This window comes from Cherax quadricarinatus, chromosome 4 (genome assembly GCF_038502225.1).
Source record: "Cherax quadricarinatus isolate ZL_2023a chromosome 4, ASM3850222v1, whole genome shotgun sequence".
Lineage (NCBI taxonomy): Eukaryota > Metazoa > Arthropoda > Malacostraca > Decapoda > Parastacidae > Cherax > Cherax quadricarinatus.
In genome coordinates, this window is record NC_091295.1 from 8,380,065 (window position 1) to 8,404,858 (window position 24,794).

General features: G+C 41.3%; 1 protein-coding gene across 2 annotated transcripts in view; it reads right to left on the reverse strand.

The window, feature by feature from the left end:
- Positions 1–16,193, reverse strand: part of LOC128705257 (uncharacterized) — a 71,888-nt gene extending 55,695 nt beyond the window's left edge. The window contains exon 1 of one of the 2 annotated variants that reach the window (XM_070094276.1): positions 14,637–16,193. The gene's annotated coding sequence lies outside the window, so the exon portion shown is untranslated. The remainder of the gene's footprint in view (positions 1–14,636) is intronic. The other variant, XM_070094268.1, reaches the window with a different exon arrangement.
- Positions 16,194–24,794: the final 8,601 nt, after the last annotated feature.

The following is a 24,794-nucleotide window of genomic DNA, read 5'->3' on the forward strand; positions in this document are numbered from 1 at the left end:
TTATCCACTAAATCTATGTCGTTTTTAACATTAAAGTTAGAAATTTTTCCAATAATTGGGCTCAAAATATCAACAAGCCATTTAGATAATTTATAGGAAATTTAACCTATGGAGCTAATAATTTTTTTTTTTATATTTTATTAATAAAATCCATACAACAAATATAAATCAAAATGAGAAAGCTTTACAGGACTGCTATCCAATAAACAATATTAATACACACATCAGTGTTCTGTGTAAAAGCAAAACCCCTTCCCAATTCCTAGGATACAGACCAAGACGAATAATATCAACAAAACATAATGGAGCTACCCTGCAAAACAAAGCTATACCGTGGTTACACACAAAAAAAAATATCCACGATATGTAAAAATCTGTGTCTGCATAATACACTGGAAATAATCGTACTGCTTACAATAATGCATGGCATAAACAATAGAATGAACTGACGTAATACACAGAAACTTTTACTATGGTTATCCTAAAGCAGTCATCCATCAACCCCCCCCCCCCCAGAAACCCACTTCACCCCACTAATTATTCCCTACTACCACATGTGCTTACAACCGATCCATACCTTGTAACAAAAGTGAAATAGTCAATATCATCAGTAAGATATCGAGAGGCATGTAATATACAGTACTTGGCACAATAATGGACCACTCAAGAAGACCGCATCATATAAATTATAGCACAACATAGGAAAGACGTGTTTTTTGAAACAAACATGTTAAGACTATTACCCACTTAAAACTTCTACCATTAATTAAAACACAAATCTTCCAGCACACACTTTACGACTCGCAGGTCGCATGACATACATTGCTGTGACTCTTATGTACTTAGTAAAACCAGTACTAACAGGTGCACACAGAATACATCGCAAAAACAATTGCATTACAAAACTCCAAACAATTCACACTACATGCAACTAACACCAACCTGGCAAATTAGAAAATTTTGTATAACAAACATTAAACACGGCGTAGCCTCTGTTGGTGACTTAGTGGTTCAACATGACTCAGCATAAGAAAACCATACCTTGGTTCTAAGTACCACTCCCCCCCCCCTTTCTCAGACTATGATACTCATTCACGCCAGAAAGACACTATACCCCATACCACACAAGGTTCCCTTCCTTCACCCTACATTACACCCAGATTCACCATACACACCAAATAAAACATACAGTCCAGACGCCCCAAAAAAAAAAAAACTAACTCTTCTCTCCCCCCCCCGGGAGACCAACCCCTAGGCCCTACCAAGCGATTATACCTACCCCCACCTCATTACTCCCGTAACGTTTCCATCGTTAGATTCCTATACCCCAAAGAAAAAGCTCCCTCCCAGCATTGCCCATATACCTCTCTATTCCTACATTTCGTCCTATAAACATGACACATCAGCGCCTTGACACGCATCGCACCCCTAAGCCCCCGCATACCCCATGACACATATAAATAGTCAAGTACCAAATATGACACAGAACGTCGTACAGCATCCGAGCAATCTCCCATTTCAAGACTCAAAACTCTAAGCATCGACAAACCCCCCCCTCCCACTCTTCGGAGAACACCCTTGAACCAATCCCTAACCTTATGTAAACTGTCACAAAAGTATACGACATGAAACGCCGTTTCCGGCCACCCACACCACGCACAGGTCTGATCCTGGGTCATTCCCATAATGTACAATTGTGCCTTGGACGCCAAAATCCCGAGGAGGAATCGGTAACCAGTTTCCCTAACCCGTGGTTGTAAGCGCAATTTCTTGAACCCCTGCCATATAGTCTTCCAATTATATCCTGGGAAAACCTCAGCACCGATGACTTCCGCCGATGTTATACCTATATTATCTAGTTTACCTGCCTTAACTCTCACAGGGTTTTGCACCATCAATAAGTGCCGTAACATTGCTTCGCACCTTGTGAGGTCCTTCCCCACCCACCATCGTCGAACCTCCCTCATCACTGCATCAACTCTCACTCCCCTGACCCCACCCCTTGTTAGGTATTCCTGTCGTACATATATGCCCATTAGTCGACTGTGTATTGGTATTAGCCCCAAACCTCCTCGAGTTACGTGCGTCATAACTATGTCTTTCCCTAACCAATGCCTACGGTAACCCCATATGAAATCCAAAGCCTTCCTCTGTAACCGCAACGCATCGTCCGTCATCAATGGATAGACCGCTGAAACAAACCATAATTTACTATACACCAGTACGTTGACAACTATTACTCTTTGGTGTAATGTTACATCACCTGGTCTCCATCCCGCCATCCTACGAATTGCAGCTGTAACTACAATGGATGAATTAAATGCACGCGCTGCCTGTTCGTCATTGCAAAAATGCACACCACAGATCTTTATCCGCTCAACGGTTCTCCACCCATACTCCGTACCTAACGTCCCGCCCACCCAGGACCCCACCTCCAAAAGTTTGGATTTTTCTCTATTAATGCGCATGGAAGACGCATCGCTAAAAAACCGTATAACCTTATTTATGAACGCTAAACCATTCCTACTATGCACCAAGATGGTGGTGTCGTCCACATAACCTAAAATTTCTACTGCATCTTCCTGTGCACAATCCTCCCCCCCCACCCCACCCATTACCAATCTATAAAAGGGGTCCTGCAAACAGGCAAACAAAAGCTGCGAGAGGGGACACCCCTGCCGCAGCCCCCACCCCATGCCTATCGCGGACCCCACCCTCCCATTAACCTGGACTCGTACATGTGCCTCCGTATATAACATACGTACCCACGCTACTATTTCTTCCCCGAAACCCTGCTTCAATAATATAGCTAATAATGTTTCCCTATCCACATTGTCAAAAGCCTTTTCCCAATCCAATCCGACGACTCTGCCTCCACTACAATCTTTCACGAAACTTTTGAGGCGTCGATGACCATCTCTCATAGATCGGCCAGGAATCCCGTATTGCCCTTCCCATATTACCTTGTCCAAAACTCGTTTCATCCGGTTTGCCAAAATACGCGCAAAAATCTTATAATCCGCCCCCATCAATATGATGGGCCTATATGCCTCCAAAGATTCACAGACCTCGGCCTTTGGTACCAATACTACAACACCCAACCCCGCTTCACCGCCCATGCTACCTCTAGTTTTCATTGAATTGTAAAGTCGAACCAACATGTGTTTTAACAGTTCCCAATGAACGACATAAAAATCACCTGGTATCCCATCCCAACCAGGTGATTTCCTCAGTGCCTGTCCCTGAACAGCCTTGGAAACCTCCTCCTCCGATATACAACCCTCCATGTCCTCTCGATCCACGTCTCTCAAATTTGCCACTATGCCACGCAGTAAAGCTTCCCTCGCCTCTCGATTCCCCTCTCTACCCTTCCATTTTCTCTCAAACCATTGGTCTGCATAGGTCCCAATGCTCTCAGTAGTAACTAGCCTTTGTCCTTTATGATAACCACCCAAGTCATCACCGACCACTACTGACAAAACTGTCGTCGCCATCCGTCGCATTCTGAAACTACGCAGAACCCCAACTGAGGGTTTATCCCCCCAAAGCACCTCCTCAATCCCAGCTCGCACCCTCAAAGCCTGAAATTTATCATTCTGAATTTCCCGTAATTGACTATGTAGACACTATTTCTGCTAGGTCATACCTCCCTCCTGTACCATAACAATCCCTCAGCTGTCCCTCTAAATATTTTTGCTTCCCATATCTATAACACGCCTCCTCCTTCCCTAACCGTCTATAAAAACCCTGTATTGCATGTTTCGCCTTTGAATGCCACCACTCTACAACATCCTCTATCCCATTCCCGTTATTCCAGAAGTCAACCCACCATAACCTGAAAGCTTCCACAGCATCGACTCCTTGCAACAAGCTGACATTTAATTTCCAATAACTAGTAAATACACGGATAGCGCCCTCCCACTCCAGTGTTACCAGAACACCACGGTGATCTGAGAAACCCAGATCAACACAATCGACCCTGCCACCACGGATTAAGTTGGTGATATAAACCCTGTCCAACCGCGCAGCGTAACCCCTTCTACAAAACGTATGTTCCACATTCCACCCGTCGCTACCCACAACATCCACTACACCAATCGCTTGCAATACCTCACGTAAAACCCTTAAATTACACCCCCCACCACGCGGTTCAACGTCTTTTTCCCGGATCACACAATTCCAATCACCTGCCACGACAGAAACTAAGGGTAGACTTCTGAGAAAATAAACCAAAACATCGCGTACAAAATCCTCTTTTACTCGTCGATTTGTTGTCGCTGGCATATATACTCCCACGAAACCCACCTGAATGTTCCCCCACAAACCCACCACACGCACAACCCGGCCCCCTCCGCCCCACTCCCATGCTACAAGCTTAAAAGGGCTGGTCTCCCTTATGCCTATCACAACCCCACCTTTGAGATTATCCGAATTTCCCGCATAGCACTTATACCCTTGCACACGTAATTCACTACCACACCGAAAATTGTGTTCCTGTATAAAAAAAACGTCAACATTCATACGTCTGAGCGATACCTCTACCCAACGTCTCTTGACCTCTGCTCTGAGGCCATTGACATTCATTGTTATACACTTGAACTCTCGGGTTAGGTTTTCTCATTTCGTTTTCCCATCACCTTTATACCTGACTTGGACTTGCCACTGCTGCACCTGCCCGTTTTCCCCACACTCCCACTTAACTTCTCTAAGGGGGGTCCCTTAACTCCCTTGGCTACGTCAGCCCACACCATTTTACCAGACCTTTGACCCGGTGTTAAGACATCGTCCTCCATGTGTGTACTGGGCCTCTTCCGTGACACTCCCTCATAGTCCATAGGCCCATCGCTGTCTGTTCTATGTACCTCGACATCCGTCACCACCACAGACGTAAAAGTCGAACGCCTATCTTCACCGCCCACACGTCCCGCTAGACCATGGTCGACCACAGGCGACACCGCTAATGTAGGCGGTAAACCCTCTGTCGCCGGGCTATCGAGGATCCTCTGTAAGTCTTCAAAACTGGGCAATATCAAGGGCGTTTGTGCCTCCTCTTCCACCTGAGGTGACGCACTGTCCACGCACCCAATCGCCTCGATCTCCGACGCTGGTGATAGCGTCGAGACGATCCCCTCTGCAGCATCCACTGCTTCACTCCACTTTACATCCGCTGGTAAAATCTGCAGCACGTTGTCCACCATTGTGGGCTTCTGATGGCCCAGCTCACCCTCCTCCATCGTATCTTTGAATGCAGTGTCTGTCAGGTCCGACCATTGTTTCCCTCGTCGGTGCTCACAAGACGCCGCCATATGACCCGTCGCACCACACAGGCGGCACGTCCGAACCTGGCCCGGGTAGGTTACGTAGACCTGCGTCTGAAAATCTTCCAACATGACAAACGAGGGAATTGGATGTCTCAATGTTATTTTCATAGAAAAGGAACCTGCGAGCATACCAGCATAAAAACCCTGGGACCAACGCCCAATTTGGACAGCTTGTACGGTGCCATAGCGCCCAAAAGTCCGACGGATGTCCACCTCGTCTGCCTCGAAGGGGATATTACGTAGACGAACCCACGTATAACTTGTCGATACATCACGCAGGCGCACCTCCAGACTAGCGTTGATAACAATCCGTTTTTCTTGAAAGGCATCCACAACACTCACATACGCAGCAGACGACACAAATTTCACAAAAATTCTTGTGTTGCCGTTCAGAGAAATCCCATATAAATCCTCACGTGGGATTCCATACGTATCTCTTATCACAAGAGGCAGAATGACGTCAGCGGTGTCCTGGTATATTGCACCTTTCAATAATTCCACACAGACAGTGTTGACTCTTTTCCTGCGTTCCGCCATCTTGAGAAAACAAAACTTCTCAATACAGACACCAGAGGGCACCAGCCGCACGCTCTGCGTCCGCCCTCACCAACAGCTGGGTGAGAACTGATGGAGCTAATAATTGGTTTAACTCGATTACCTGGTTTGTGTTTTTATTAATCCATACATACAGGGTAAAAATGTATTAGTGAAAATAATTTCTTTCCTTAATTCATCTTTGCCTCTCAATAGACGTTTCATTGTTTTATTGAAATTACTGATAACAGTTTCTAAGGGATTCTATCATAGTTTAGAATAAGTTTCAGTATCATCTACATCATTCATTTTATCTTGATAATCAGTTTCTTTCAAAATTACTATTGCATTTATTTTATCTGCTTTAGTAAGGTGCAATTTTTTATTATTAATAAGTATATCATAAGACTTAAAGAATCTTTGAGGGCAATTGGGAATATTTTGATTTAACAAAGAGTTATATACCATTCTCTTACTAATATTAATTTCATCAGTGGATAAATCAGAGGATTTTTCTAAGTTACAAAAGGCTTTTGCAATTTCAACATTAATTTTTTTAAGTTGAAAAACTTGGACCAAAACCTAGAGCAGCCGTTGCATTTTTATCTAATATTTCATCTGATAAGTTAATTATAATATTGTTATTAGCATGTTTTGTCCAATCACTGTTTTCAATTAAAATGTCTAATTATCTTTGCAGTTTTTTTTTAGTTCATTACAGATTCTGAGTTTATTATAACAATGATCTAACATACTATTTACATTGTAATGGAATGGCCTGATTAACGAGTATTTTTTTTTGTTTCTCAATATTTTGAATGCTTCCTTCTCCTGTATTTTAATAATTTCAGGATTTCATCATAAAAAGTCAGGTGTTGTTGTGGGGTGGCAGCGAGGTGTAGTCTCGTCCTTATATGCCTTCCTGTTAACCTTTTATTTTTATAGTTCCTCGATAATGCTAGAAGTCACGAAAGCGCTTGGAATTTCGTTATTTTTTCACAGTGGTTGTTCTGCATATTGTGATATCACCTGTTTACAGTGATTCTATTATATACACTGTGTAATATATATATATATATATATATATATATATATAAATATATATATATATATATATATATATATCGTGCCGAATATGTAAAACTGGTCAATTAGTAAGAACTCATTTAAAATTAAGTCCTTTCTAAAAATTTCTCATACGTTTAAAGATATATTTTTTTCATTAATGTTAATGTAAAAAATTTTAATTTTGCTCCAGAAGAATCTTAGAAAACTTACCTAACCTTATTATAACAAGAACAATTTATTTTAGCCTAACCCAACTAAATATATTTTAGATTTGTTTACAATAATTTAATAGTAAACAAACAGTGAAATATTTTTTTCGTTAGGTTCAGAATGATTTTGGCGAAATTATTGCGCACACAATTTTCGCTTTTCTTATATGGCAAGATGAGCGTTGCTATTTAAGCCAAGATGGCAAGTTCTGCCTATTCGGCACGACATTATTATATATATATATATATATATATATATATATTATATATATATATATATATATATATATATATATATATATATATATATATATATATATATATATATATATATATATATATATATATATATATATAGTGCATTGAGGTATATGTGGAGACAAAAAAAACTATCTATGGAGGCAAAGAAGGGAATGTATGAAAGTATAGTAGTACCAACATTCTTATATGGGTGTGAAGCTTGGGTGGTAAATGCAGCAGCGAGGAGGCGGTTGGAGGCAGTGGAGATGTCCTGTTTAAGGGCAATGTGTGGTGTAAATATTATGCAGAAAATTCGGAGTGTGAAAATTAGGAGAAGGTGTGGAGTTAATAAAAGTATTAGTCAGAGGGCTGAAGAGGGGTTGTTGAGGTGGTTTGGTCATTTAGAGAGAATGGATCAAAGTAGAATGACATGGAGAGCATTTAAATCTGTAGGGGAAGGAAGGCGGGGTAGGGGTCGTCCTCGAAAAGGTTATAAGGAAGGGGTAAGGGAGGTTTTGTGGGCGAGGGGCTTGGACTTCCAGAAGGCGTACGTGAGCGTGTTAGATAGGAGTGAATGGAGACGAATGGTATTTGGGACCTGACGATCTGTTGGAGTGTGAGCAGGGTAATATTTAGTGAAGGGATTCAGGGAAACCGGTTATTTTTATATAGTCGGACTTGAGTCCTGGAAATGGGAAGTACAATGCCTGCACTTTAAAGGAGGGGTTTGGGATATTGGCAGTTTGGAGGGATATGTTGTGTATCTTTATACGTATATACTTCTAAACTGTTGTATTCTGAGCACCTCTGTAAAAGCAGTGATAATGTGTGAGTGTGGTGAAAGTGTTGAATGATGAAAGTATTTTCTTTTTGGGGATTTTCTTTCTTTTTGGGTCACCCTGCCTCGGTGGAAGACGGCCGAATTGTTAAATAAATATATATATAATGTCATGCCGAACAGGTTCAACGTGCTATTTTGGCTTAAATAACACCGCTCTTCTTGCCGAATAAGGCAAGTGAAAATTTGAGTATGCAATAATTTCGCAAAAATCATTCTAAACCTAACGAAAAAAATAAATTAAATTATTAAACTATTGTAAACTTATCTAAAATATATTTAGTTGGATTAGGCTAAATTAAATTGCGCTTATTATAAGATTAGGCAAGTTCTTTTGGTACAAAGTTATTAATTTTTGCATTAACATAAATGAAAAGAAATATATCTTTGAACGTACAAGAGAAATGTTTAGAAAGGGCTTAATTTTAAATTAATTCAATGAATGAAGAGATGGGTGGACTGCGGTTATGAGATCCTCGTCCCATTTTGTTTTTCGTTGGCAGTTGGTTATTGAGTTCACAGACAATGTGGACTTGAGAGTACTGTTAAAGCTCCTGGACCGAGGGAAGAAGTTTAGTATTAGTTCAGGATCCTTCCTATTAGAGGCTTGGGTTAGCCTAGACGGAAGAGCGTCCAACTGTCATTTTTACGGACTACGGTTCGAGCCCCTCGTCCACCCTCAGTCATGATATCTCTCATATATAAATTATTAAAATCAAGGGGAAGCTCTAAACCCGTAAGATTATACAGCGCCTGAGGGGGGATGTGGAAGGTATTCAGGTTTAATTCAGGGAACTGGAGAACAGATCCAATTCCCAAGATCAAGAGCCCCTCACCAGCATCAAGGAACCTTTCTTGAGGGGCTCATATAAAAAAAAAATGGTTATAACTTATAACCATAAGTTTTTAAAGAGGTGGACCCGTAAGCCAGCGGAAGGCCTCGGTCAAACTCCAACGGCGGGTCATCCGACTAAGACCCGCGTCAGGAAACACTTCTGTTTTCTGACGAACCTTACCTAACCATGATATCTCCACTGTCTACAGCCTCCTCCTCGTTACAACATTTAAAACCCACGCTTCACACTCCTGTTAAGAATGTTGGTATCACTATGGGCTGGTACATCCCCTTTTTTGCCTCAATGGATAAGATTATCACCATAAATGCTGTCATGCACCATTCTTCATCTCTGGTAGACCCATCTGCCGACAAGTCCACTCGTCCACTCCCAAATACATGTATATAAATGCATTTACTTCCTCCATGCTCCCTCCCTCCAATGAAAGATGGGAATCTATCATTGCTTAATATTTTTTCCCCCCATCATCTTGCTCTTTCCTATGTTAACTTTTAATTTCTTTCTTTTTCAAATTCATCTACTAATCTTTGCAATTTCTCTTCAGAATCTCACAAAAGCACCGTGTCATCGGCAAAAAAAAAAAATTGTGACAAGTCCCACTTTGTATCATATTCCCACACCTCTCCTCAACACATTAATGTTTACTCATTTTACAGTCTCATTTGTAAATTTATTAAACAACCATGCTACTACACATCCCTGTCTAAGGCCTACCTTTACTGGAAAATAATCCCTCCCTCTCTCCTACATACTCTAACCTGATCCTCACCATCCACATGAAAACTCTTCAACTACTTTTGCTTGCAACATCCATCATATACCTTTTCTAAATTCATAAATACAACAGTTCCTTGCCTTTGTCAAAGTACTGCACACTTATGTTTCAATGTAAACACTTGTTCTGCACATCTCGTATCCTTCCTAACTTCTTCCTTTCTACCTTTCATACCTACTCTTGAAACTATGTATAGTCTGCAATGGAACGGCATGAAATCCCTATCGCGGGTTTTAAGTATTTTATGGAGAGGGCGCTTAGACACGGGGGTCAACTCAGTCATTAAAAAAACAACGGATATAGCCCCTCTCCACTCAGGTGGCGGCAAATCAATGGCAAAGAATTAAATACAAATACAATAACATCTCAACAATAGCAATAACATCTCAACATAAAAATCTCTGAAAGGATTCCTAACAGCAGGACTACCAACTACTTGAATTCCCAACTACACAACCCAGGGAAGCATAGGTTTAAAGTAGGTCGCTCCTGTTTCTCACAACTACTGGACCACTATGACATGGTCTTGGATGAACAGGCAAGTGTTCGACAACTGCATCATGGTGTAACTGCGCATAAAATGCATGCTAAAGGACTAATTGGATAAGTGGTTAGATGGATCTTTAACTTTCTAACCAACAGAACACAAAAAATAATAGTAAACAGTATTAGAGGCTGCCACATTGAAAAGCTATTCCATAAGGTACGAAACTCGCCCCCATCCTTTTTCTCATCCTCTGTGTTACGCGCCCCTCCTTCACACTCCATTATATACAAAAATAAAAGGCCTGGTTAAAATAAGTTCTGTAATAATATATCGCGAACCACTTTATTACTAGCTAGATAAAGCAGGTTCGACTATATATTATTATCGGGTACGGTATAAATCATCAAAGGTACTCTCAAGCAAGGTTGTATTCAATAAGAGGTTATTCGTTAGGCATTATTATGATATTACATTATATTGTATATTATTATCCCCTCAAGGAAGGTTCCTTGATGTTGGTGAGGGGCTCTTGATTTAGGGAATTGGATCTGTGCTCCAGTTCCCCGAATTAAGCCTGAATGCCTTCCACATCCCCCCCCCCAGGCGCTGTATAATCCTCCGGGTTTAGCGCTTCCCCCTTGATTATAATAATAATGTATATTATTATTGTATTATAGTAGGTTGATTACTGTGTTTTGTTATGCAAGTGGGGAACCACTACTTTAGAAGTCCGGTTGATGGTTCCAGAATTGACGCCTAGCGCTACCTCATGATCGACCTGACGTCAGACCACTAAGGTCCATTGATAAACAACTATGAAGAACAGTACAGATTGAGATTAATAACTAAAGAACAAACGAAAACTATACATCAGTCGCTACTAACAAGGAAGTCTAAGCAACTATTATGCTATGACACGAGAGACTTGGAAAACGCTCTCCAAAATCCTGGGCTCTCGAAAATTGACCAAAACCAGAGACGTTGTCCTAACAAAACCCAACGAACCCTATATTCATCCTATCCTGCGGAAACAACCAATACACTAAATGATTTTTTCTCTACAACAGGATCAAAGCTAGCTAGCAAAATCCCAAATACTAACGCCCAAGCGAGCGACTACCTTGCTGGAAGTTTTCCAAACTCATTATCTGGCTCTAATAAATCTTAGTGAGGTCGCCTTCATAATAAAGTCACTGAAAAACAGGCCAGGAAAGTTAGCTATTATACAAAATAACAGCTATCACCCACCACTGCAACATTATTCAATAAATCATTAGAAATCAACACTTCTCAACAATTTTTACAACAGCAAGGGTTTCCCTAATGCAAAAAGGAGGACACCCATCTGATGGAAATAACTACAGACCAATATCTAACTTGCCATTATCTAAAATCTTCGAAAATACTAATTTGTCTCAACATACTCAACCCCTGCCAGTCTGGTTTTAGGCAAAAAACAAATGATGCAATTATAAAAATGCTAGACTTACTTTATGCAGCTCATTAAAAAAAATGAATAGCCACTGGGCCTCTTTGTAGACCTTTAGAAACCCTTCGCTACAGCAGACCACAACATTCCGCACCTTAAATTACAGCATTATAATATTAGAAGTCGTGCACTAGCATACCTAAATCCTGCCTTAACAACACACACCATGTCTCCGTCAATGGCATAACCTCGGCAATTTGTCCTGTTTCCTGACGAACCTTACCTAACCTAACCTCGTCAATGTGACCTACAGACACAGGGAAACCCCAGTGTTCTCGGCCCTCTACTTTTCCTCATATACATCAAAAATATTCCCAACGTATCTCAGTTACTTAAGTCAATTGCATCCTCTCTAAGATACGTTACTAAGCACCTCCAACAGCACTACTTGTATTATTCTTTAATCTGTTCTTACCTCACAGCATATCACCTGCAACCAATAACTCGCCGAAAGGCTGTTGTAAGAATTACCCGGTCTGGTGCCACACACACACACACACACACACACACACACACTTCAAAAGCTTAACTTACTCAATATACATAATATGCACTCGTACTACCGCGCATATACTTTCTTGATAGCTGCAACAGAAGTCACAGGCATAATACAATAGACAAAAAAAAAAAAAACTGATATCCCCATGTCCGACTCAACCTGTGCCAAAGCACAATGTGCATAAGAGGTCCTAAAATCTGGAACCATGCTTGAAGATTCGAAAGATTCCTTAACCAACCGCTTCAAAACCACTTAAAAAGCGCCTCCTTACCATAATGTGATGCTGACAGCTATATACTGTCAAACATCCTGAAATCTGCTTTCAGACAACTCAGACATCTCTCTTCTTGTTCCAGCTCTCTTTCAACTCTCATATATATTACTTGATAGGCATATACTCTTCATACTTTGCAATAATTCAACTCACTGACGGAAAATGTCTATCTCCCATCTGCCAACATCTTTACTATTATTAAATAAGCACTTATTAAATCTAACATAAAGGCAATATCCCTTAACTATAAATTGTCAGGCTGCGTTTTCACCATCTCTATTCAGTCAACCCATAAAACTGAAGATCACTGAACCAATTTAAATACTACACAATTATTTTGCAATTGACCATTTGTCATTTGCAATCTTTCTTATTGTACTTGACTGTAGTTAACTGCACAAGAAGTATTATATAATATGCTGTGTTTGGTTTTAATTAACAGGTAAGCCTTATGATAGTTTGCCCGAAATGCATTTCACATTAAGTGGCTTTCTTTTACGACTATTTTTGTACTAGTTCACGTAAACTGACTTCATTTCTTTAATGGCTCAGAAATAAAATTATTAATATTTGGCAGAGATGTAAACTATAGTACTATGTCTTCCTTTGCTGGCGATACTAGAATTTACACGAGTGAGACATCCACTGAAGGCACTATATTGTGCCTTTTTGTTATTTATTTAGTTATTTATTTATTAACTATACCAAGTCTTCCAGTGGGCCGCGGGAAACTTGAAGCTCAAATGAGGACAAATTTCAGTTATTCCGTTATAGAAAACTTGAGGAAATAAGAGCTAGAACGGAGTATAAAACAATTGTTTTCCGCTCGATTATGTGGTTAGAATTTGCTTTATACTCCGTTCTAGCTCTTATTCCTCAAGGTTTCCATAACGGAGTAATTGAAATTTATCCTCCTTGAGCTTCATGTTTCCCGCGGCCCACTGGAAGACTTGGTATAGTGTCCTCAATGGATGTCACTTATGCAAATTTCCAAGCACTTGGGAGTGATATTGTCAAGAGGATGTCACCTTCAAGGATTTTAAATGCGAGGAAAATGAGCATGGACTTCCCAAACTTGGGATGCCAAGTCGTTGATCCTTTAATTCACTTGTTCTCTCTAGGCTGGAATACTACTGTACACGAACAGTCCTTTTCAGCGCAGGAGAAACTGCAGATCCGGAGAGTGTACAGAGAACGTACTCTGCCAGGATAAGTATAGTCAAGCACCTTAATTACTGGGAACGTTTGAAGTGCCATGATCTGTACTCCCTGGATCGCAGGCGAGAAAATTGCATCATAATTTACAACTGAAAAGCCTAGAGGGCCTGGTCCTAAATGTGCATACAGAAATCACTCCCTACGAAAGCAAAAGACTCGGCAAACAGTGCAACATATTAACACCATTCATCAACAACCACAACGCAATTCATCCACCACAACGCTCATTCACACCACTCATCCACCACCACAACACCACTCATCCACTATCACAACACCACTCATTCACCACCATAACGGATTACTCATCCACCACCACATTCATCTACCTCCATTACACCAACACCACATTCATCAAACACCACAAAACCCACACCAACACATCACAACACCAACAAAACCCCGATACCAGCCCAACACGCACCACTTTAACAAAATGCTACCTACACAACATACCACTACCACCACGTCACAACACACTCCACAACACTACAATACACACTATCCCTTGACCACTAAAACACTCACAGCTACCACAACACTCTCAAATACCACACTCACAAATACAACACTTACAAATACAACACAACTACCACAACACTCACAAATACCACATCATTCACGACTACCACAACACTCAGAAATACAACACTCACAACTACCACAACACTCACAACTACCACAACATTCACATACTCCAGACTGATGGAAACAAAAAACAGCTCCCCCCCCCCCACAATATAGAGGACAATATTAATGTATCGAATCCTATACATGCATTACACACTAATATAATACATATATGTGTGCAATGCATATTATTTTACCTCACATGGTAAAGAAAGCAGCAGCTCCAGAGGCGTGGGTAGCACTCACGCCCACTCCCATATCAGCGCCACCGAGTCACGAAAGAGCGACGAAATGTCGCTACTGGCCACACAACACAAAAACTTTTTCAGCGGAGTATGACCAAGAACAGTGATGTATTTTTCACTGCTGGTTCTTTCCTGTTTATTCCTTGTTGTTTTAAGTTACTATTAATCACGATCTTCGTTGTTATTGGTCACTTAAAGGAGGCTTCACTATCGGTTCTTCAAAATTCTTTACATCACTAGGATAAAACGTGTTTCAAATACTCTGAAATGCTTACACATTCTTACGATGTCAATTTACACGAGTGAGAGCAAGTGGTGTTGATATGAAGGGCCGACAGTGTGATACGGGTCTCGCGTGAGCGAGTGCTCCAGTGATGGCTGGCAGGAGAGACACTGTTACAATACGACCGTCTTCGATGCTACACATAGCAACAGTAATACATTCAAGAGCACAGCAACCAAGCTCAACTCAAAGGGAATAATCTCGTACTGCTCGCCTTATTCCCGTATCCAATAATCGAAGGAAAATGTAGAAAACTATCACATAAGAACACACATGTGATATAATTCTCCAGTTTCATCGGGGATGATGACGTAAACGGTAGTGTAATATTGTATATTAAATTATTAGTTGTGGGTCTGGCAACACGGGAGTGCAAGAGGGAGGCACATTATGCTCGGTGCGGGGCCCTCCGCTCTGGTCAATGACTGTGTGTAACGCTGCAGCTACACGCAATATACAACACTTCTCACATTTACTAATACACTTAACTCGTATATCCTATCAAAACTTTTTTTTTCTCCATTTCCACACCTGCCTGGCGTGCCTTCCTGACACATTTCCCATGACACACGTGTCCTGATTATGTCATCACAGTACACCTGCCCCGGTCCACGCGATGCTGCATCAAGTATTAACATCTATTTCGTCTCATCAATCGTCAAGGACTTTCCCCCACGTGTGTGACTCCACGCTTGTCTATGTTTGTCTGTCAAGCCACTTGATGTAAGACTGTCACACCGCCGCTCCGGGTATCTACACTTTTACCATACAGATGTTTGCATTCTACACGTGTAGTGGAGTTCTTTTAATTAATTTTGCTGAATTTTTATTTTTTGTACGCTAATGAATTTGCAGATTCTTACAGGTTAAGAGCCATCATCCTACCTCATCTTATTTACAAGCTTAGTTATTTACAGGCTAAGAACTGTTATCCTACCTCAGTTCACTGACAAGTTGAGAACTGCTGTCCCAGTACAGCTCATTTAAGGCCCCATAGGATGCCACCCAAAACAGGTTAGGTTAGGTTAGGCTTGTCAATCAGCTTACACCCAAGTACCTGTTTCTTGCAAGATGAACAGCTGCAGCAGGTGTATGAACTGTAACACCCAGTTACCTATTTACCATAAGGTGAAGAGTAGAAACAGGTGTCAAGAAACCACTAGGGTACCTATTTACTCGTAGGAGGAGCGAGGACAGCCATTTGGTAGGTCATTTAAATTTAGATATAAAATGGTTATAACTATGGCCATAATTTTTAAAGGAGAGGACCGGTAAGCCAGTGGAAGGCCTCGGTCAGATGACCAAAAGCTCCAACGGCGGGTCATCATCTAAGACCTGTTTCCTGACGAACTTTTCCTAACCTAACTTAACCTCATTTAAATTTGATGTGTTGATACATCTGGCAAAATAGTTATTGAATGATGGTAGAAGACGTCCAGAGATAAAATATATAACAATAATAATGTGGAATTAAACACCTTTACATGTAGACGTTTCGCCAACCAGTAGTTTTATCAATACAAAGATATGAAGTGTGACATATTTATTAGAAAACGTTTCGGTCCTGAGACCTTGATCACTTCTAACATACAGAGCTTAAAAGACATTATATATAGGCGGAGCGTGAGGTGTGAGTAACTCACACCTCACTCTCACGAGGTGTAACTCACACCTCACAGCCCATTTTGCAATTAATTCAGCCTACAGTAATATTTTACGTTCTTATCTTTTCAATGTGTTTCCTTCCCTTGCAAAGTCAGTTTCAATGAGTTGTTCTTCCTCTTGCAGTGTATGTTAAACATTTTTTTTTTTGCTTCTGCAGAATTAGTTACATTTCTTTTATTTCAATTTTAGCGTTTTGTGTCATAATTGTGTTATTTTTATAATTCCTTATTCACTATTCCTATCTCATTTGTTTTTTGTAACTTCTTTGACATTATGTTTCACATACCCTCGAGTGATACTTTAGTGAATGGCGTCAGTCAGGCCTCTCAGGCTACTGCTGCTCCTGAGAACATCCCTGATAGTTCCTTATCGACTGAAAGACTAACCCAGACTCTGAGACACTGTAGTTTTCCTCGTGACTCTCTTGATGCTTTGTCTTTATTCAGTGGCCATGTACATAATCTTGAAGCGTGGTTTACTGCCGTTCGTTCTCGTGTTAATGCCCTGGTGCACGGTCCTCCATCAGAGGAAAGTCTTATCAGACTTGCGAAAGCATCGGGCGACCGATGACCTTCACGTTGTCGATCTCTTTGAAATGAGAGACTTCCGGAATCTTACTTTTTTATATATATTTTATTTAAAACAAAACATTAAATAGATAAAAGAACACAGTATCAGTTCTTACACAGAATTATAAATTTCATTGTCAAAATACACACAGACGTTTAACTTTGTGCTGACACAAACTGCCCCTCATCCCCTACACATTATATCCCATGTACCTATGTTAAGCAAGATTACACAAGACTAAATTACAATATGTATTATTATTATTATAAACAAAGAAGCACCAAACCTACCATATGAATTTATTTTCCACTTTGTTATTTATATATTATTAATCCTTCATAAACAAGTACATGTATAAACAAGTACATGTATAAACAAGTACATGTATAACTAAGAAACAAACACGAACTATAAGTAATGGCTCCAGTACTCAGTCTACTGGGTTACACACAATCTACTGGGTTACACACAATCTACTGGGTTACACACAATCTACTGGGTTACACACAATGAGACATCATGACAGTACAACACTGTCTATAACTTACACAACCGATACTCACCCACACCTGTGAGTAATTATAAGAATGATACAAAACAAAATGACAGTACCCCTCAAAATGTATACTTTCATTGACCAGATTATACAAATAAACCCCGTTCTTCTGACCTTTAATATATTGTTATTTAAAACATAGAACAAATACAATAATGTATAAGATTATAAAATTAAAAACCATACTAGATATTACAAAACCTCTAGTACACAATCCCGGTACATTTAAAGAACCCCATAAATCATGGCCATATTACAACCATATACATAACCCACAACCATATACATAACCCATAACCATATACATAACCTACAACCATATACATAACCCATAACCATATACATAACCTACAACCATATACATAACCTACAACCATATACATAACCCACAACCATATACATAACCCATAACCATATACATAACCTACAACCATATACATAACCCATAACCATATACATAACCTACAACCATATACATAACCCACAACCATATACATAACCCATAACCATATACATAACCTACAACCATATACATAACCCACAACCATATACATAACCCACAACCATATACATAACCTACAACCATATACATAACCCACAACCATATACATAACCCACAACCATATACATAACCCACAACCATATACATAACCCACAACCATATACATAACCCACAACCATATACATAACCCACAACCATATACATAACCCACAACCATATACATAACCCATAACCATATACATAACCCACAACCATATACATAACCCACAACCATATACATAACCCACAACCATATACATAACCCACAACCATATACATAACCCACAACCATATACATAACCCACAACCATATACATAACCCACAACCATATACATAACCCACAACCATATACATAACCCACAACCATATACATAACCCACAACCATATACATAACCCACAACCATATACATAACCCACAACCATATACATAACCCACAACCATATACATAACCCACAACCATATACATAACCCACAACCATATACATAACCCACAACCATATACATAACCCACAACCATATACATAACCCACAACCATATACATAACCCACAACCATATACATAACCCACAACCATATACATAACCCACAACCATATACATAACCCACAACCATATACATAACCCACAACCATATACATAACCCACAACCATATACATAACCCACAACCATATACATAACCCACAACCATATACATAACCCACAACCATATACATAACCCACAACCATATACATAACCCACAACCATATACATAACCCACAACCATATACATAACCTACAAACCCTCCTTTTACAATAATCATTATTTTTTTTATATTTTATTTAAAACTCAGGTACAAAAAATATATGGGTACATAATCAATATGTAACAAGATACAGGCAGTAAAACGATAATCTGCAGTGACTACACAAATACCAAAGAAGCACTTATATAATGACATCAGAATTGGCTGCTGCACTCCAATCAAACACTACTTTTATGTATTGTGCTTCATGTGAAAAGATGGTCTTATAATAAAAACGATAGTCCTACCTAGTAATGCTTACACTCCCCCCCCCCTTGAAAAACATACCACTTTCACCTGAGTATACTCATTGACATCTCTTATACATTTATTAGAGCTTTAAGGACATCATTGACAACATGTATAAACACAATCCAGCCATCTAAAAGGCTGACTATAATACAAGAAAAGTCTGAACATGATGGCACACATCCACCAAAGAAACCAATCCACACCCTAACCCTCATATACCCCATGATAACAATCAATATCGTGCACGGTGGTGGATTTAATACACTACCGCTGACTCTTCACCCCCACCCCCCACATGCCTAGTAACTGTGTCTGCCGTCACCACTCATAACCTCCACCAGTCATTGAATTTAAAAATACATTAAAGTACAATAACATAAAGGAATATGAGAACCCCTTATCGTCTCCGCCACAGAAAAATAAAATTGTTACATTTTCTAAATACATACTGCTGATTCATCTTTGTGCTTACAAAATATCCCCCATCCCCTATGCTTTTTATCTCTTGAGTCCAAAGCTAAAAACCAGATTATACATTTCATCAATCAAATTATATTACAATAAGCATAATAATATCAATACTTATCATCCGACTAATAGGTGTACATTATTATCACCCTGAGTTCCATGAAATTTACATAAGAATTAATACATATATTGACAATCCTCACAATCCTTCCCGTCTTCTAAATACAGTGTACATATATCCAATGACATTTCGTTATGATCCAATCATATTTACTTTACACTTCCCCTTTTCCCCAGTGCAAGATAAATGCCACTTGCACTAGACGTCACAACACCTTACATTTGTTCACTTAAAACGTATAAAATAAGAACTAACATAAATAACTTATAACAATATATAGATAGTAATTATTTGACAAAGTGAAGAATACCAACTAATATGGTAACAGTACACTAGAAATTGTAACTCACTCACTAATACATATTCCCATTTTTTATGTATTATGTTCAACAAAATATATATATTTATTAACAATGTTCCAGAGCAATATCAGACTTACTCTGTCACGCACTAAGTTACACAATATAACTTATGGCTCCTAATAAAACATGTACCGGGCAGTACTACCTCAATCATTAACAAAACCAACCTGGCAAAAGACACTTCAGAAAGCCACCCCCTGCCATCCCCTGACCCCATGCTATCTGTATTAAAAAAACACAAACTCACGTTCCCTTCCATGCTCAAGTTCGTACCTGACGTCGAAAGTCATAAAACCCCTGTCTCTTAACCAAATGTCACCAGTTCACCCCCCCTACGCCCCCCCTCATTCCTAACTACTTTACACCCATATGCTCCACTACCACACACTTTTATTCCACCTTCCATCCTCCACTAATCTCAAAAAAGAACAAGAATGCCAGTTTAGGGAGAACCAGCCCAATCCAGCTCTAAACTACACCCAACCCTAACATTACACCTACCGACAGATTACGATAACCCAAGGGAAAACTATTTACCCACAACCTCCCATATAGTAGCCTATTTCTGCATACTCTACGATACACACTCGCCGCAAGCGCCCGCACCCTATATTCACCCCCCACCTCCCGCATGCACCAAGACACATACAAAAAATCTGCCACTACATACATCACTGCCCTCCGAATGTCCTTGGAAACCCCTCCCACATCAAAATGCAAAGCCCTCAAAGTCGAAATGTTTCTCCCCCCTCCCGCCACTATACCCAGAACTCTCGCTAACCATGCCCTTACAAAACCCAAGTTTTCACAAAAATATATGGCATGAAAAGCCGTCTTCTCTTCCTCACAATGCAAACAAGTGCCAGCACCTACATAACCCATTCTATATAGCACTGACCTTGTAGCTAGAATTCCCATAAAGAATCTATAAACCACTTCACGAACCCTTGGCTTTAATCTGATCTTCTGAAAGTCTTCCCAAATGCCCCTCCAATCATACATTGGGTATGTAGCTACTCCCTGTATCACTGTACCCTGCCAACCTGTCCTCCCAAGCCTACTTACCCTTACTTTTTTTGCTTCCCTTCCTGCCAACAAATTTCGCACCATATCTTCACACTCCAGTAGTGCCTTTCCCTTCCACCATTTTTGCACATCCTTCATGACCTCTCCCACCCTTCTACCCCTCTCCCCTCCCACCCTCAAGTACCGCTGCTTCACATACACTGCCTTCACTCGTGTGTCCAAAGGTATAAGACCCAGCCCACCCTGCCGCACGCCCATCATCACCACCTCCTTCCGTAGCCATGGCTTCCCATAACCCCACACATACCTCAAAACCACCCTCTCCAGTTCCTGAATATCACACGACCTCAGGGGATATATTTCTGTCACGCCCCACACTTTACTGTACACAAGTGTATTTACTACCACCACCCTCTGCTGCAATGTTACATCCCCAGCCCTCCACCTGCGCATCCTACCCATCGCTCTACTCACTACTTCCTTGGAATTTATTCTCTGTGCCTCCCCAGCATCCGCCATATACACAACCCCACATATCTTAATTCTATCCACTATGTTCCACCCATACTGTTCCCCCCCCCACCCACGTGCCTACTTCTAATAACTTTGACTTTGCTCCATTAACCCTCATCCCTGTCGCCCCACCAAAAATCTCTATTATACGTCCCACATTCCCCAATCCTATTTCCCCTCCTACCAAAACTGTGGTGTCATCCACATACCCCACAATACCACATCTCCCAGGACCCACCTCTCCCTGTTCCCACACTCCTTCCTCTATAAGCCTATAAAAAGGGTCCTGCATGCATGCAAAGAGGATTTGAGACAAGGGGCAACCCTGTCGCAAACCCATCCCCATCTGCACCGGCAACCCTAACTTCCCATTAACCTGCACCCTGACCGTTGCAGGCGTATACAAAGTAGTCGCCCAGTGCACAATCTCATCACCAAAACCCTGTTTTTTTAAAATACACCACAACATATGTCTATCTACACTGTCATAAGCCTGCTTCCAATCAATCCCCAAGATCCCCCCCCCGTTGTCTACCCTCCACAAAATCCTTAATTCTTCCATGCCCCTCACGCATACTTCGACCTGGAATCCCACACTGTCCTCTATGTAGGACTCGGTCAAGCACCTTTTTCATACGGTTACCTAAAACCTTCGCAAAATCTTTATAATCTGCACACATGAGGGAGATCGCCCTAAAAGCACCCAAGGTCTTCGCCCCCCCCTCCCTTATAGACCAAAACTACTATCCCCGTGCCCTGCGATTCCCCCAACACTCCCCTTTCCTTCATACAGTTAAACAACCAGACCAGACATTCCTTCATACAATCCCAATGTGTAATATAGAAATCATTAGGAATTCCATCAATGCCCGGCGCTTTTCCCCTACTCAAGCCCATTACCGCCTCCTCCACCTCCTCCTCACTGATCCTACCCTCTATTACCGCACTCTCCTCCTCCCCTAAAATACCTCGAATTCCTTCTCCCAGAATCTCTCCCTCCCTCTCTCCTCCCTCCCTCTGCTTAAAATTCTCCCTAAACCAATAATCAGCATAATTGCTCATTCCATCGGTGGTACTAAGTACCTGCCCCACCCTATATCCCCCCACCCCTTTACACACCTCTAATCCCATAATCGTGGTCATCTGTTGCCTATTCCTAAATCTCCTCAAAACACATCCTGACGGTTTGTCACCCCATAGAACCTCCTCTAAACCTTCCCTCACACATATCGCATCAAAACGAGAATTTTGTATATCCCTCAATCTTCCCCTTAAAACCTCTTTCTCCATGTCTAGCCCCCCCTCCCCCTTCATAACAATCATTTAGCTGCCCCTCTAAATATTTCTGTAAACCATACCTCCACCTTGCCTCATCCCTTCCTCTATGCTGGTAATACTCCCTAATCTGCAATTTAGCGTGCTTCTCCCACCATTCCAAGACATCCTCCTCTTCATTGCGAGCCTCCCATAGTTGCTTCCACCATTCCCTAAAAAACAACCCCTCCCCCTCTCCCTGAAGTAGCCTCACATTCATTTTCCAATAACCCACATACCTACGAACCATCCCTTCCCATGCCATCTCTGCCAAAACGGCACGATGGTCCGAAAAACCTAAATCTATTGTCATTACACGTTCTACTGTTATATCTCGAGTTATATATATATACGATCCAACCTGGCAGCATAACCCCTCCGCATAAACGTGTGCTCTACTTTCCACCCATTGCCCCTGACTATGTCATAAACCCCTGCATCCCTCAACAAATCCCTCAATACTCCAAGCACACACCCTGCCCCTCTCGGCTCCACATCCTTATTCCTGATTACACAATTCCAATCCCCACCTATTATAGAAACCATTGGTAAACCCTGCATGTAGAAAAGCAAAACCTCCCTTACAAAATTCACCTTTACCCGTATGTTACTATCTGCCGGCACATATATCCCCAGAAAACATACTCTAATCTCACCCCATATCCCTTCCACCCTCACCACCCTCCTCTCCCCTCCCTCTTCCCACTTGAGCACGTGGAATGGGCTGGACTCCCTCACTGCCACTGCCACCCCACCCTTTAATTTCCCTGAACTACCAACATACATCCTAAAACCGTTCAGCCTCAACTCTCTGCCATACTTGAAATTGTGTTCTTGAATAAAACACACATCAATGTTAAAACGCCGCAAAACATCCTCCAACCATACTCGTTTACCGTCAGCTCTAAGGCCATTCACGTTTATCGTTAGACACTTAAAGATTCAGAAAGGGTGGCTTTCCTCTATGTCTCTGTGACCTGTCTGTTCCACTTTTTGCTGCTTCTGTCTTTTCCCGTGCACTCTTTCTCGCCTGTACCCCCCCCCCCCTGTGCACTACCCTGCCCCTTCTTAATCACTCCTGCCCACGTCTTCTTCCCTGTACGCTGAGCTGGTGTTATAACCTCCTCATCCGACGAGCCTCCAGCCCTCTTTCTAGATGTGCCCTCAATTTCCATATCAGTATTTCCATTGCCCTTGTGCACCTCAGCTTCCACCTGTAGCAACTGCAACATGCCAGGCTCTGACCCCAGAGGCTCTGGAATCTGCTCAATCAAGTCCTTCTCAACCATCAGAATTCTCCTGTCTGTAGCTGGGTTCTCCTTTGCAGGCACGTCCAGGAAAGACTTAATCATCTCCTGTAGGGGCGTAGATAACTCCTGTGGATCACCGGTCTCTCCCACCCCCACAGGCTGCTGCTCAACTCCCGGGCCCGTTTGCGGGGGAGCATCCGAAGCCACTGGTAGTGTCACACAATTCTCTAACACGCCCTCCACTTCGTCCGCCCAATTACCTTTGCCTGCTGCACTCAAAGTCTTCGGCAGGGGTTCCGCCTGAGACTCTGTGACTACTTGCCGTTCCCAAGGCCGCGGCGCTGCTGCTTTACCACATCCGGCCGCCATGTGGTCAAAAGCGCCGCACAGGCGACACGTCTTT